Source organism: Vigna umbellata, chromosome 5 (genome assembly GCF_029865625.1).
Source record: "Vigna umbellata cultivar VRB3 chromosome 5, Vumbellata_1.0, whole genome shotgun sequence".
Lineage (NCBI taxonomy): Eukaryota > Viridiplantae > Streptophyta > Magnoliopsida > Fabales > Fabaceae > Vigna > Vigna umbellata.
Genome location: NC_142169.1, coordinates 3016679 through 3029670, shown reverse-complemented (window position 1 = coordinate 3029670; position 12992 = coordinate 3016679).

Here is a 12992-nt window from a genome sequence, read left to right as displayed (position 1 = left end):
CGAAAATGATCAGTCAAAACAAACGAAAACTATACATAAAGTAGTTAATTAACATGCATTTGTATCAAATGAAAGAAAGATTACATGTGATGGTCGTCAAACTTCGTTCGAGAAAAGTTTGAGAAGCGAAGAGAGTCTCGCGCGCTAAGATAAAGTGAATGAATTTTCAATCTCCTGCTCAAATTAAAAAGGAAAAACTTTTGGCTGACAAATAATACATCGAAGCTCCTACAAAATTCGACGTATTATATGTGGTTTAAAAGGAAAAAGAAAAAAAAATTAAAAATGGTGACTCTTTGGCTTCTGACTAACAAATATTACGTCGAACCCCTTCAGGATTCGACGTACTATTGGTGGTTTAAAAGAAAGAAGAAAAAGAACGACGCACTTGTTTAAATAATTACCATCATAGAACATCGAATTAAATGGGGCTTCGACGTTCTACAATTGCATATTTTAACAAAAATGTCATCTGTCATTTTTAAGGTTGGCTAGTCATTTTTAAGGTTGGCTATTCAGTGGTTGGATGTTGAACGCGTGATGTTATACGTTGTTTTTACATTAGTGAACTTTTGGAACAATATTTTTATTATGAATGAAAAGATTAAAAATAAGGTATAAGAAAAAAATCCAATAACTTAATCATACACCTAAAACATATTTAAATTTCTTATTCATGATCAATAATTTACAAATAATAGTATACCCATATCCTTCTTTATAAACAAAATTAGGGTATGAGGTAAGTACATTGCTTAGATAACAACATTTTTAATTGTCTCTTGAGTTTATTAAGCTCCAAAAGAGACAATCTAGATGTAGCTATACATAGGCATCTAACCCTAAGCCTTAAATTATGGCGTGTATATATATATATGTTCAAGTTGATGATTTTTACTAGAAGAAAAAAAAAAGTTTGAATATGTTGTTTGGGAATTTGCTATGATGTTTGGTAATTAAAATACTTTGCACTGTTCCTGTTGTACATGCTTTATTAGAATATGAAATTAAAGTAGGGAAGTAGGGTGAAACTAATTTGTATTTTTAGTGGGAATAATGGGAAGGGAATAAAATCAAAGGGCTATTTGCTTTTTCTATGTGGCTTTGGACAAGATTAACATATTTATTTTGATTAGAGATATTCAAAACATAGTATCGAGATAAAGCTTTGAATTAAATTAAAACGCATTAAAGAATTTCCATTTCTTCAATTTTATATAGGAAAATGTTACCCTACAAACAAACCACCGTATCCAATAATTATAAGTGTGTAAATTTGGTCACCAAAATACATACCAACCAAAGTTGTGGTCACTAAAAAATGTTCACAATAAATAGTTATAATACTCTTTGCAAATAATATATATATATATATATATATATATAACTGTTCTGCGTAATCAACAATAATAACTCTATTTTTATATATTAGTGTAAAATAGTATTTTTAATTGATTATTTTAATTAAATTATGTTATTTGAATTGAAAGTAGAAATAGATAATATAAAAAATTCTTATTTTTATGTTGTTAAAAGATGTATCATAATACCATGCTAAGTCAAAAGTAGAGTTGTCAAAATGAGTAATCTGGCTCGACCTGATTTGCCTACCACAGGTTGGTCACTTAGTGAATTAATCCAACCTGGCTTAGTTAATAGCGAGCTCACAAAATTCAAACCCGATCTGACCCACTATGGTTTGTTGGATTAAACAGGTTGACTCACTGGTTCACTTAATTATAAGTTTTTTTTAAATAAAAAAATTATAATTTTTTTTAATTCAAATTTAAATAAATTTCACTCTAAAATGATTTTAAACTCGAAAGACAATTCAAAATAAATAAAAATATATATCACACAATCCAAGTGTAATCCAAAAACAAACACAAAAGGCGAACAAATAAGTTTTTAATATTGATAATTTTTGTATCACTTGTTCATTTATAATATTAGAGTCTTGAATAAATAAATCTATAATATTTTTCTCTCTTGATACATCTTTTTCTTATCTCCATCTATAATATAATAAAAAAATGCTAACTAATAATATTGAAACACAAAATAATAAATAATTAAATTAAATTAGGTGGGTTGGTGAGTCAACCCGGCTCATCACGGGTTTAACCCGGGTCGAAAACTAACTCGCATAAAAAAATTACATTATTTTCAAACCCGACGGCTCAAACCCGTGGTGGGTTGGCTTGGCTCGCGAGTTACAACCCATTTTGACAGCACTAGTTAAAAGCTTAACATATAAAAAGGAAAACATTCTTTTGATTATAGTTAAGCATCAATAATTGTAAAAAAAAAATTATGTTGGTTAGTACCGTGGATTAATATATTTTAGGTTTAAACCCTCCCTTGGTCCTCAATTTTGTATGGAAATCTTAGTTCGGTCCTCGTTTTTTCATCTGTCTCAATTGGGTCATATTTTTTGTAAAAATGAACACATTTTACCCTAACCGTTAACTGGTCTGAAACGGCGTTAAATTAAGGCCACGTGGTGCACAGAGAATGTGGTGATGTGTGTTGCTGACTTACGTGGAGTTTTTTGATTAAATAAATAGTGCTGATGTGGCATTATTTAGTACCCTTTATTTAGTTTAAGGAGATCAGAATTAGGGATTTGAAATTGGAATTGGGGATTTCATTTCCTTGTTGCAAGACGAAGCGGAAGACGATCACCAACTGCAATCTTGGACAAGACGAAGAGAATGCAGCCGATAGTTGACGCGAACTAAGGTAAGGTATTTTCGTTTCGTCTTTGGTTTTCTGTTTGAACGCATAAATGTCTTTTTGCTTTTACGAACATGTGCGTCTTCGACAATTGGGTTTTTGTTTTGGTCTGTAACAATTTTTATAATGATTTGTGGTCCCCATTTTGCATGTTCAATTGTTACATTGTAGTTTAGACATTGTGATCCCGAATTTTTTTTGTTGAATTGTTTATCAGCTGTAGTGGTCCCCTGTCTATGAGTGTATCATTAGTGGGGATGTTACTTTGTTCCCTGTCCCCCTATCTGTGTCGGTGTGAGTGTTTAATTAGTGAGTGAGTGTTCTCATAGTGGTAGGACTGTAATATTCCAAACATTTGTTAACCCCCATAATGTACAGGTTATAAAAGTAACTTGTTGATAACAGTTGAAAAACTGTTATTTTCATGCTTAAAAGTGATACTAAAAGCAACCTTTAGACTTAGAAACTAGCTTGAAATCATGCATTTTGTTTATATTTTCAGAAATAAGAGAGCTGGACAGGTTTATGCTTGATTTGAGTGTTTTTGTGCAGGTTTTGAGGTGAATTTGGTGAAAGAAGTGAAGAATGAGAGAGAGGACATTAGAAAAGACAAGAAAGAGTGCAAAAAGAGAAGTCGAAGGCACCGCTCAGCGGCAAACTACCGCTGAGCGGCACTCAAGAGGTGGCGTTGGAACCGCTGAGGGGCAAATGGCCGCTGAGGGGAAGAAAGAAGACGCGTAACCACCGCTGAGCGGTAAATGGCGCTGAGCGGCACTTTTTGGGCTTGGGCTTTTGTAATCTTTTGTAACTCTAGATTAGTATATAAGGGCTTGCACGTCCTTTAGTTAGGGATCTTTGGCAGAAACGAGGCAAACACTCTCTCTTTCACCCCTTTGAAGGAGGATCTTGGATGCTCAGGCTACCTCTTCCACTTTATTGGGTTTATTCTTTCATACTTTCATTGTTATTCATCTAGGTTCACCATGAATATGGTGAACTAAACCTTGTATGTTTGTTGGGGAATCAATGTAATCTCTTGAAGCTCTCATATATGGATTTGTTGAGTACATCTTTGAATTAAGACATATGCTTTCTTTCATCATTAGTTAGGGTTTTTCCTCTTTGCTCAATGCTTGCATTGTTTAACTCATTCTAATGCATGATTATTGGTTTTGTCGATACGGACACGTACGGGGAAGTCTAGATCCGGGGAATTTCTCCCAATATTATACTGACAATATTCTATTGGTTGCCTTTAAGCTCCTGCACTCATGAACTAATCATTAGGAATGCTAGGAATTGTATGAACTATTTGATTAGGGAGAAGCCATCTAGAATGGTACATTAGAGAGTGGCATTAACAATGATGATTTGAATGTTGAATTCCTAAAATATATGAGAGTGGATGAGATGAAATTGACCCCCAACAACATATTCATTCATATATTCCATTGAAAGTGTTTATCTTTTGTCTTTGCCATTGATCAAAATTCATGCATACATGTTTATTTTCTGTCTTGCATTTTAAACTCAAATATTTCGTTTGTAAGTCTTAGTTAATCAAGAAACCACATAACTAAACTAGGCCGTGAGTCCTTTGGGAAGAACGATACTTGGTCTTACCAAGTTTTATTACTTGAACGATTCGGTCATACTTGCCGATTGTGAAACAAGTTTGTGACATCATATTTTGGTGCTTACAAATTTGTCCATCAAGTTTTTGGCGCCGTTGCCGGGGACTCGTGGTTTAACTGGTTAATTTGTGTGATTATTGATTATCTTTGACTTATTTTTTTTTATTTTATTTTAAATTTCGAATTTTTATTTTATTTTATTTTTCTGTTTATATGTTTCAGTTTGTATTTTATTTGATTTGATTTTATTTTTTTTCTGTTTTCTGTTTTTCTGTTTTCTGTTTTTATTTTCTGTTTTTTATTTTTCGGTTTTTATTTGATTTTATTTTATCTTTTTAGATTAGATTTTATTTTATTTTATTGTATTTTATCTTTTTATCTTTTTAGGTTAGATTTTATTTTATTTTATTAGATTTTATTTTTTTATCTTTTTAGGTTAGATTTTATTTTATTCTTATTCTATCTTTTAGGTTAGGTTAGATTTTATTTTATTTTATCTTTTAGATTAGATTTTATTTTTTAGATTAGGTTTTATTCTATTTTATTTGATTCTATCTTCTAAATCTTTTATCTTCTTATATCTTTTAAATCTTTAGTTTTTTCTCTATCTTTTTGTGCTAACAATTGTTTTTAGGGTTTTGTGCCTAATGTCTGCAGAATGCAATTTGGTCAAGAGTTTAACTATAGGGGCACTCAATTCTACCAAAGTAATCTCAACCAATGGTGGGAACCTCACTCAAGCATGGATCAAAGCCAATTTTGGCAAGCTGCTGGACAATTTGAGAACCAACCACAACAACAATGGCAGCAACAACCCTTTCTATCAGGAAGTTTGGATAGGTTGGAGGACACCCTTCAACGATTTTTGAAAAATTCCGACTCTACTCAGAAAAGCATTGAAGAATCATGTAAAAGAATGGAGATGCAACTTCGTCACATTAGTCAGATATTAAATGATGATGTTAATACTGATGTTAACCTTAAGGAGGAAGGGCAAGTCATTATCACTGAAAGTGACAAGATTCTTGATGAGGAAAAATTAGAGGGAGATGAGGAAAGGGTAGAGAGAAAAGAGAAAGAAGAGTTGAGTGAGAAAGATAAAGATGAAGAAAAAGAAAAAGAATTGGTTGAGAGAAAAGAGAGAAAGAAAATTTGTGTGAAGATAAAGAAGTTGAGGAGAAAAAGAGAAAGGAAGAAAAAAATAAAAGAAGAGAAAAAGAGAAAATTTAGGGAGAGAAAAAGGAAGAAAAAGAAGATGAGAGGAAAGAAGAAGAAATCACATGAAAAATCACATCCTCATCTAAAGAAGAATCATAGGAAGGAAAAGAAATTTAAGTGCTTTATGGAAATCTTCAAGAAATTGGAGATTAAAGTTCCTATGATTGAGACATTGCAACAGGTTCCTGGTTTGATCAAATTTCTGAAGAAGTTCAGTAGAAAGAAGAAAAAGAAGAAGGAACATGAGCTTTACTGGGTCAAGCTAGTGACGTTAAAGAAGCGCTTGCTGGGAGGCAACCCAGTGGATTTACAAACTTTTGATTTGGTTTTGTAATTTATAATTTGTGAACATTATTCTGGACATTATTTTATTGGATCTAGCATCTACTGAAGGATGCTAGGTGATTAAGTATCTACTGAAGGATACTAAGTTTGTAACACCTACTGATGGGTGTTGGTGAGAAGATTTTGCACCTACTGATGGGTGCTGGTAAGTTTGAAACACCTACTGATGGGTGTTGGTGGATTTTGGGTCAGGCTCGTGACGTTAAACAAGCGCTACCTGGGAGGCAACCCAGTTGATTGATTGTTTTCTGTTTGTCTATTTTAGTTAGGGTTTGCATAAGCATTTTTAACATTGAATTGCAGGAAACCTATGAGGGGTATGCTAGGAAGGCACGTAGGTCAAGAAAAGAAGGAGAAGGGCACATCACGAAAGTGCCGCTGAGCGGCATTTACCGCTGAGCGGTACTAACGCAGATGGGCTTAAGTTCCCCTTAGCGGAACCCGAGCCCATTGGGGTATTTTTAAACCCTAAGCTGCGCGTTTGTACACTCTTTCAAGTTCTTCTCTGCATAAACACTTCCACACCTCTTCTCCTAGGTTTTCCACATCTTTCTACTCTTCCCTCTTTAGAAGATTTCTCTTCCACTCACTTTTATACTAGTGTGTCATCAAAGTTTGGGGTTGGAAGAGAGCATTCTAGTTTGGAAGCATTCTCATATCATCTAGCATCTCCACCCAAGTAAGTAAAATGCATTTTGTTCATTCTAGGGTTCTTGAATTTGAATGTGATTGTCAAAACATGAATACTTAGGGGTTTTAGTTTCTATGCATGATTTGATGATATATTTGATGTTTGAACCGATTAAACTGCTTGATTATGAACTGGAAAACTGAAAATTGCATTTGGGTGGAGTTAGGACTGTTTTAAAAAGAGATTTGCAAAAATCTGCAGATCACCGCTGAGCGGCATTTACCGCTGAGCGGCACTCTGCCAGATTTGTTTTTTTCTGGTTTATTGCGTGTTTGAATGTGGCACTGGTGGCGCTGAGGGGAAATTCTGGCCCTCAGCGGTGGTTTAGCTTCGAAAGGAGTTGTGTTCTGAGTTTACTAATGATGAACATCATGTTCTGTGGTTTTGGATTTGTGTTTGAATGCAGGAATGGCATCCTCTTCAGGAAAGAGATTGAAAACCATGGCAACCAAGAGGAAGGAAAAGGAACCAGAGCAGCCCCATAATGGCAGGTTCCTCTCTAGGAAACATGAGAAGCACTTTAGGGTGGTTCAGGACAGGAGACTTCTAATGGAGAGAAAGGTTGGAATGATACCTAACTTTGCTCCTCAATTTGGAGAGCAAGTGTTAGGGAATGATTGGGGAAAGCTAGCCACCTATCCAGCACCTGCCAACATAGCTGTGGTCAAGGAATTCTACACCAATGCAAAGAAGATTGGTGATCATCCAGCTAAGAATTATTTGGGCTATGTTAGAGGCCATGCTATCAGGTATGATCCTGACTCCATCAATAACTTCCTGGATACTGTGTGGGCTGGTGAGCAATGCCAGTTTGCTCTTAGCATGGAGGAAGGTGCTGACTTTGAGGATGTTGAGAGAGTATTGTGCATACCTGGAGGACACTTTCAAAGGAATAGATCTGGAGCAGTGGTTAACATTAGGAGGACAGACTTGACTCCTCTTGCAAAGTATTGGATGGCATTTTCTCATGCCAACATTCAGCCATGCTCACATGTGTCAGATATCACTCTCAGCAGGGCACTATTCATCTATTGTGCTATCAGAAACTTGAATGTTAATATTGGGCAGGTGATAGCTGATGAGATTAGTGTGTGTGCTAACACCTCAAACAACAAAGCACCACTGGGACATCCTTCTTTGATCACTCACCTTTGCAAGCTAGCTGGGGTGGATACTTCTGTTCCACCATTTGAGAGGCCAAGAAAAGCTATAGATGAGGCCTATTACAGACAGTACTGTGGAGGTGAGGAGGCAGCCCAGCCAGTTCCACCACGCCAGGCTCGTAGAGAGAGAAGGCCAGCACAGGGCAGGACTTCTGCTGATACTCATGAGGCAGAACCATTCCAGATGAGGGACATGTATATGTCTCTTATAGGTGCTCAGTTGCAGTCCATCCACAGAGGGCAGGTGGCCACGGCTGAGATGATAGTGGGGATGTATGATACCCCTCCAGCACACAGGTGGACTATGGATGAATTCCATAATGTGGTAGCTTGGCCAGAAGAACCAGTATATGGAGGAGCTGGAGCAGCTGAAGCTTCAGCCAGAGATATGGAGGAAGATGAAGCAGAGGAGGAGGATGCATTTGATGAAGATGATGATGAAGAGGAAGAGGAAGATACAGAGAGCTCGGACTGATGAGGAGCTGAGATAGCATTTACTGATGAATGCTATCATATGATTATGCTTTTGTGGTTTAAGTTTTCTGAACTTATTTGTTTTTGTTTTTAGATTAGGGTTTGATGTACTCTATTTGAAACCTGGTTTCTTGTGATGGTTTGCTATTAACTGTGATTGTGTGATAAGTAATGCTGAATGATGCTTATGATTAATTGATGTTGAGATGATGTGCACATTAAAATGCTTATATAGGTGATTCACAAGCTTTGTGAACAAATGTGTAATACCATGATTGTGATTGTGAAATTAAGCAGGATGTGCATGAGCTTATATGTGAGGTTTTGAGCTCCAGAGTTGTTATTGTTGAATGCTATTACTTTGAAAGCATGAATGACTTTGCCCAGGTTTTCTATGATTGAATCAATTGCTTGTTTTGCATCATATGATCAAAGGCCGTGTTTTTGAAACCCTTTTTATTGGCCAAATTCATAAAGTTAGCCTTCTAAAAGAGAACACGTTGTGTTCTATCCTTTGAACCCTTAGCCTTAAATATACACTGAACACCCTTGATTGAAAATCTTTACCTTGAGTTAAGTAGAAGATCTTGTGTGGTATTGTTAAATGTTCAAGTTTGGGGTTATTGGGGAAACATGAAAAAGGAAAAGCATTGAGCTAAGAGCTAAAAGTAAAAATATGCAAAGAAAAAGCAAAGAAAAGAAAAAGAAGCAAAGCTCAATGCAAATGCAAAAAAAAAAAGAGGCAAAAGAAAGTTGGGAATGAATAAGAATAATTGTGTTGTTATGATTCTCTTAACTCAAGGATTTTGTGATCCAGAAAAACCAATTTTCTTGTTAGCCCAGCCACATTATAAGCCATTGAAAAGTCCTTGTGATGATGCATGCTTGTGAATGTTTTTGATTGTGGTAAAATGAAAGGCAAAGTTGATTCATGTGACATTGTGATAGTGGAGTGAATGAGTGAAACACTTTACCTCTTATACACTTGTGTGTTGAGTGAAACACTTTACCTAGTGAGGAAAGATTCCATAAGCACATGAACATCCATGCTTAATTGATTGATCATTCATGAAAAATAGCATTTGTTGGAACTTAAATGACTTTGTGAACACTAAAGCATGTGCACATCTTGAATTAACTCTTGGTCATAAGTTTGAGTGAAGTTATTACTTATCTTGAAAAGAGGATTTTGAATGAGTGAACCATCATATGAATTGGTTGGAGATGGAGTTACATTTTGTTTGCTTGAGGACAAGCAAAGTTCTAAGTTTGGGGTTGTGATAACAGTTGAAAAACTGTTATTTTCATGCTTAAAAGTGATACTAAAAGCAACCTTTAGACTTAGAAACTAGCTTGAAATCATGCATTTTGTTTATATTTTCAGAAATAAGAGAGCTGGACAGGTTTATGCTTGATTTGAGTGTTTTTGTGCAGGTTTTGAGGTGAATTTGGTGAAAGAAGTGAAGAATGAGAGAGAGGACATTAGAAAAGACAAGAAAGAGTGCAAAAAGAGAAGTCGAAGGCACCGCTCAGCGGCAAACTACCGCTGAGCGGCACTCAAGAGGTGGCGTTGGAACCGCTGAGGGGCAAATGGCCGCTGAGGGGAAGAAAGAAGACGCGTAACCACCGCTGAGCGGTAAATGGCGCTGAGCGGCACTTTTTGGGCTTGGGCTTTTGTAATCTTTTGTAACTCTAGATTAGTATATAAGGGCTTGCACGTCCTTTAGTTAGGGATCTTTGGCAGAAACGAGGCAAACACTCTCTCTTTCACCCCTTTGAAGGAGGATCTTGGATGCTCAGGCTACCTCTTCCACTTTATTGGGTTTATTCTTTCATACTTTCATTGTTATTCATCTAGGTTCACCATGAATATGGTGAACTAAACCTTGTATGTTTGTTGGGGAATCAATGTAATCTCTTGAAGCTCTCATATATGGATTTGTTGAGTACATCTTTGAATTAAGACATATGCTTTCTTTCATCATTAGTTAGGGTTTTTCCTCTTTGCTCAATGCTTGCATTGTTTAACTCATTCTAATGCATGATTATTGGTTTTGTCGATACGGACACGTACGGGGAAGTCTAGATCCGGGGAATTTCTCCCAATATTATACTGACAATATTCTATTGGTTGCCTTTAAGCTCCTGCACTCATGAACTAATCATTAGGAATGCTAGGAATTGTATGAACTATTTGATTAGGGAGAAGCCATCTAGAATGGTACATTAGAGAGTGGCATTAACAATGATGATTTGAATGTTGAATTCCTAAAATATATGAGAGTGGATGAGATGAAATTGACCCCCAACAACATATTCATTCATATATTCCATTGAAAGTGTTTATCTTTTGTCTTTGCCATTGATCAAAATTCATGCATACATGTTTATTTTCTGTCTTGCATTTTAAACTCAAATATTTCGTTTGTAAGTCTTAGTTAATCAAGAAACCACATAACTAAACTAGGCCGTGAGTCCTTTGGGAAGAACGATACTTGGTCTTACCAAGTTTTATTACTTGAACGATTCGGTCATACTTGCCGATTGTGAAACAAGTTTGTGACATCATATTTTGGTGCTTACAAATTTGTCCATCACTTGTTCATATGGATGAGGAACGTATTAAGGTGGTGGTCCATCATTGTGGAGATTTTGTCAGTGATCCAGACCTGTGGAGCTATTTTGGCATAGTAGCCTCAGTTAAAGAATTAGGTCATATGGACATCAAAGAATTATGCTACGGTTTAGGAGGTTAGTCTGTGGACCCAAATAGGTTAAATTATTAACTGATGATAGGGGTGCGATGTATATGTTGAACATTGCTAGGTTAAATGATGAAGTTCATCTGTATGTGGTTCATAATATGATGGAACTGGAAATAATAGAAATGATTGATTGGGTTGGTGGTCATGTTGATGATGAAGGTGATGTTGCAACACAAGTGGAGGAGGCTGAGGTTGTTGGTGATGGTGAACTTGGAACATAAATGGTGGAGGGTGAGGGTGATGCCCATGAGGGTGATGGTGAGGTCCATACTGAAGTTGGAACATAAATGGTTGAGGGTGAGGGTGATGCCCATGAGGGTGATGGTGAGGATCATACTGAAGTTGGAACAAAAATGGTTGAGGGTGAGGGTGATGCCCAAGAGGGTGATGGTGAGGATCATACTGAAGTTGGAACAAAAACGGTTGAGGGTGAGGTGATGCCCATGAGGGTGATGGTCAGGATCATACTGAAGTTTGGAACAAAAATGGTTGAGGGTGAGGGTGAGGGTGATGCCCATGAGGGTGATGGTGCGGATGTTAAGGTCCATGAGGTTGAGGATGGTGAGGTCCATCATGTAAAGGAAGCTGAGGTACATGATGTACATGATTTTGAGCTAGAGGATTTAGGAGAGGATGATGATGTAGAGGACATTGAGGCTGATGATGTACATGAGGCAGAGACTGAGGACTAAGATGTAGATGTGAGTGAAGAAAGTCTAATTGATGTCAGCGTGCATTGTGACATTGGGAATTCTAACGGAAATGTGAGAGAAGAAGCTTCCAGTGCAGTACTTGAGTCTTCACAGTCAACAGATAATGTTTGTATTGATGATGTTCGTGGGTTGTCTGACAATGAGTGGCTACCAGAGGAGTTGATTAGTGGATTAGATAGTGAGGACAATGATAGGTCCACTAAGATAAGGTTTCCCACTTTTAGTATGCCTAAAACTTTGAAGGGTTATAAATGGGAAGTAGGAACCTATTTTGCTGAGAAAAATGAATTCACAGATGTCATAAGGACTTATGCACTAAGTAATGGGAGAAGTTTAAAATTTATTAAGAATGACAAGAAAAGGATTTTTGTGAAGTGCTTGGGTGGAAGAGGAAATTGTAAATGGTATGCCTATTGTTCCTTTAGGAGTGATGTCAATGCATGGCAACTAAGAAAAGTGTTTGATGCTCACAGCTGTAGTAGAGATTTCAATGTAAAGTTGATGACTTCAAAGTTGTTGAGTCAAAGGATGGAGAAAACTGTGAGAGAAAACCCTACAATGAAGGTCATGGACATTAGGGACAAAGTCACTAGGAAATGAAATGTAGGAATTTCAAGAAATATGACTTTTAGGGCAAGAGCCATGGCAAAAGATAAGGTTGAAGGTTCATTCAAAGATCAATTTAGAAGACTTCATGATTATGGTCATGAGCTGCTGAAAACAAATCCAGGTACAACAGTACAAATTAAAGTTGATAACAGTAATGGTGAGGTCATATTCCAAAGATTTTATGCATGCTTGAAGGCATGCAAGGATAACTTCATTTGTTGCAGACCTATTATTGGGTTGGATGGATGCTTTTTGAAAGGCAAGTATGGAGGGGAGTTACTAACAACAGTGGGAAGAGATGGAAACGACCAAATGTTGCCCATAGCATATGCTGTTGTTGAGGTAGAATACAAAGACTCCTAGACTTGGTTCTTGGAGCACCTTATTGAGGACCTTGGTGGGGCAGCTGTATGTGCAGGATGCACATTTATTTCAGACCAACAAAAGGTCAGTTAATGTTCAATATCTTGTACATATAACTGAATATCTTCATTACACAAATGTTAATTAAAATATCTTGAATATGTCAGGGTCTTTTGCCAGCTATCCAAGATCTTCTACCTGGTGTAGAACAAAGATTTTATGTTAGGCATTTATATTCAAACTTCAAAAAAAATTTTCCTGGAAAAAACCTTAAACGTCTC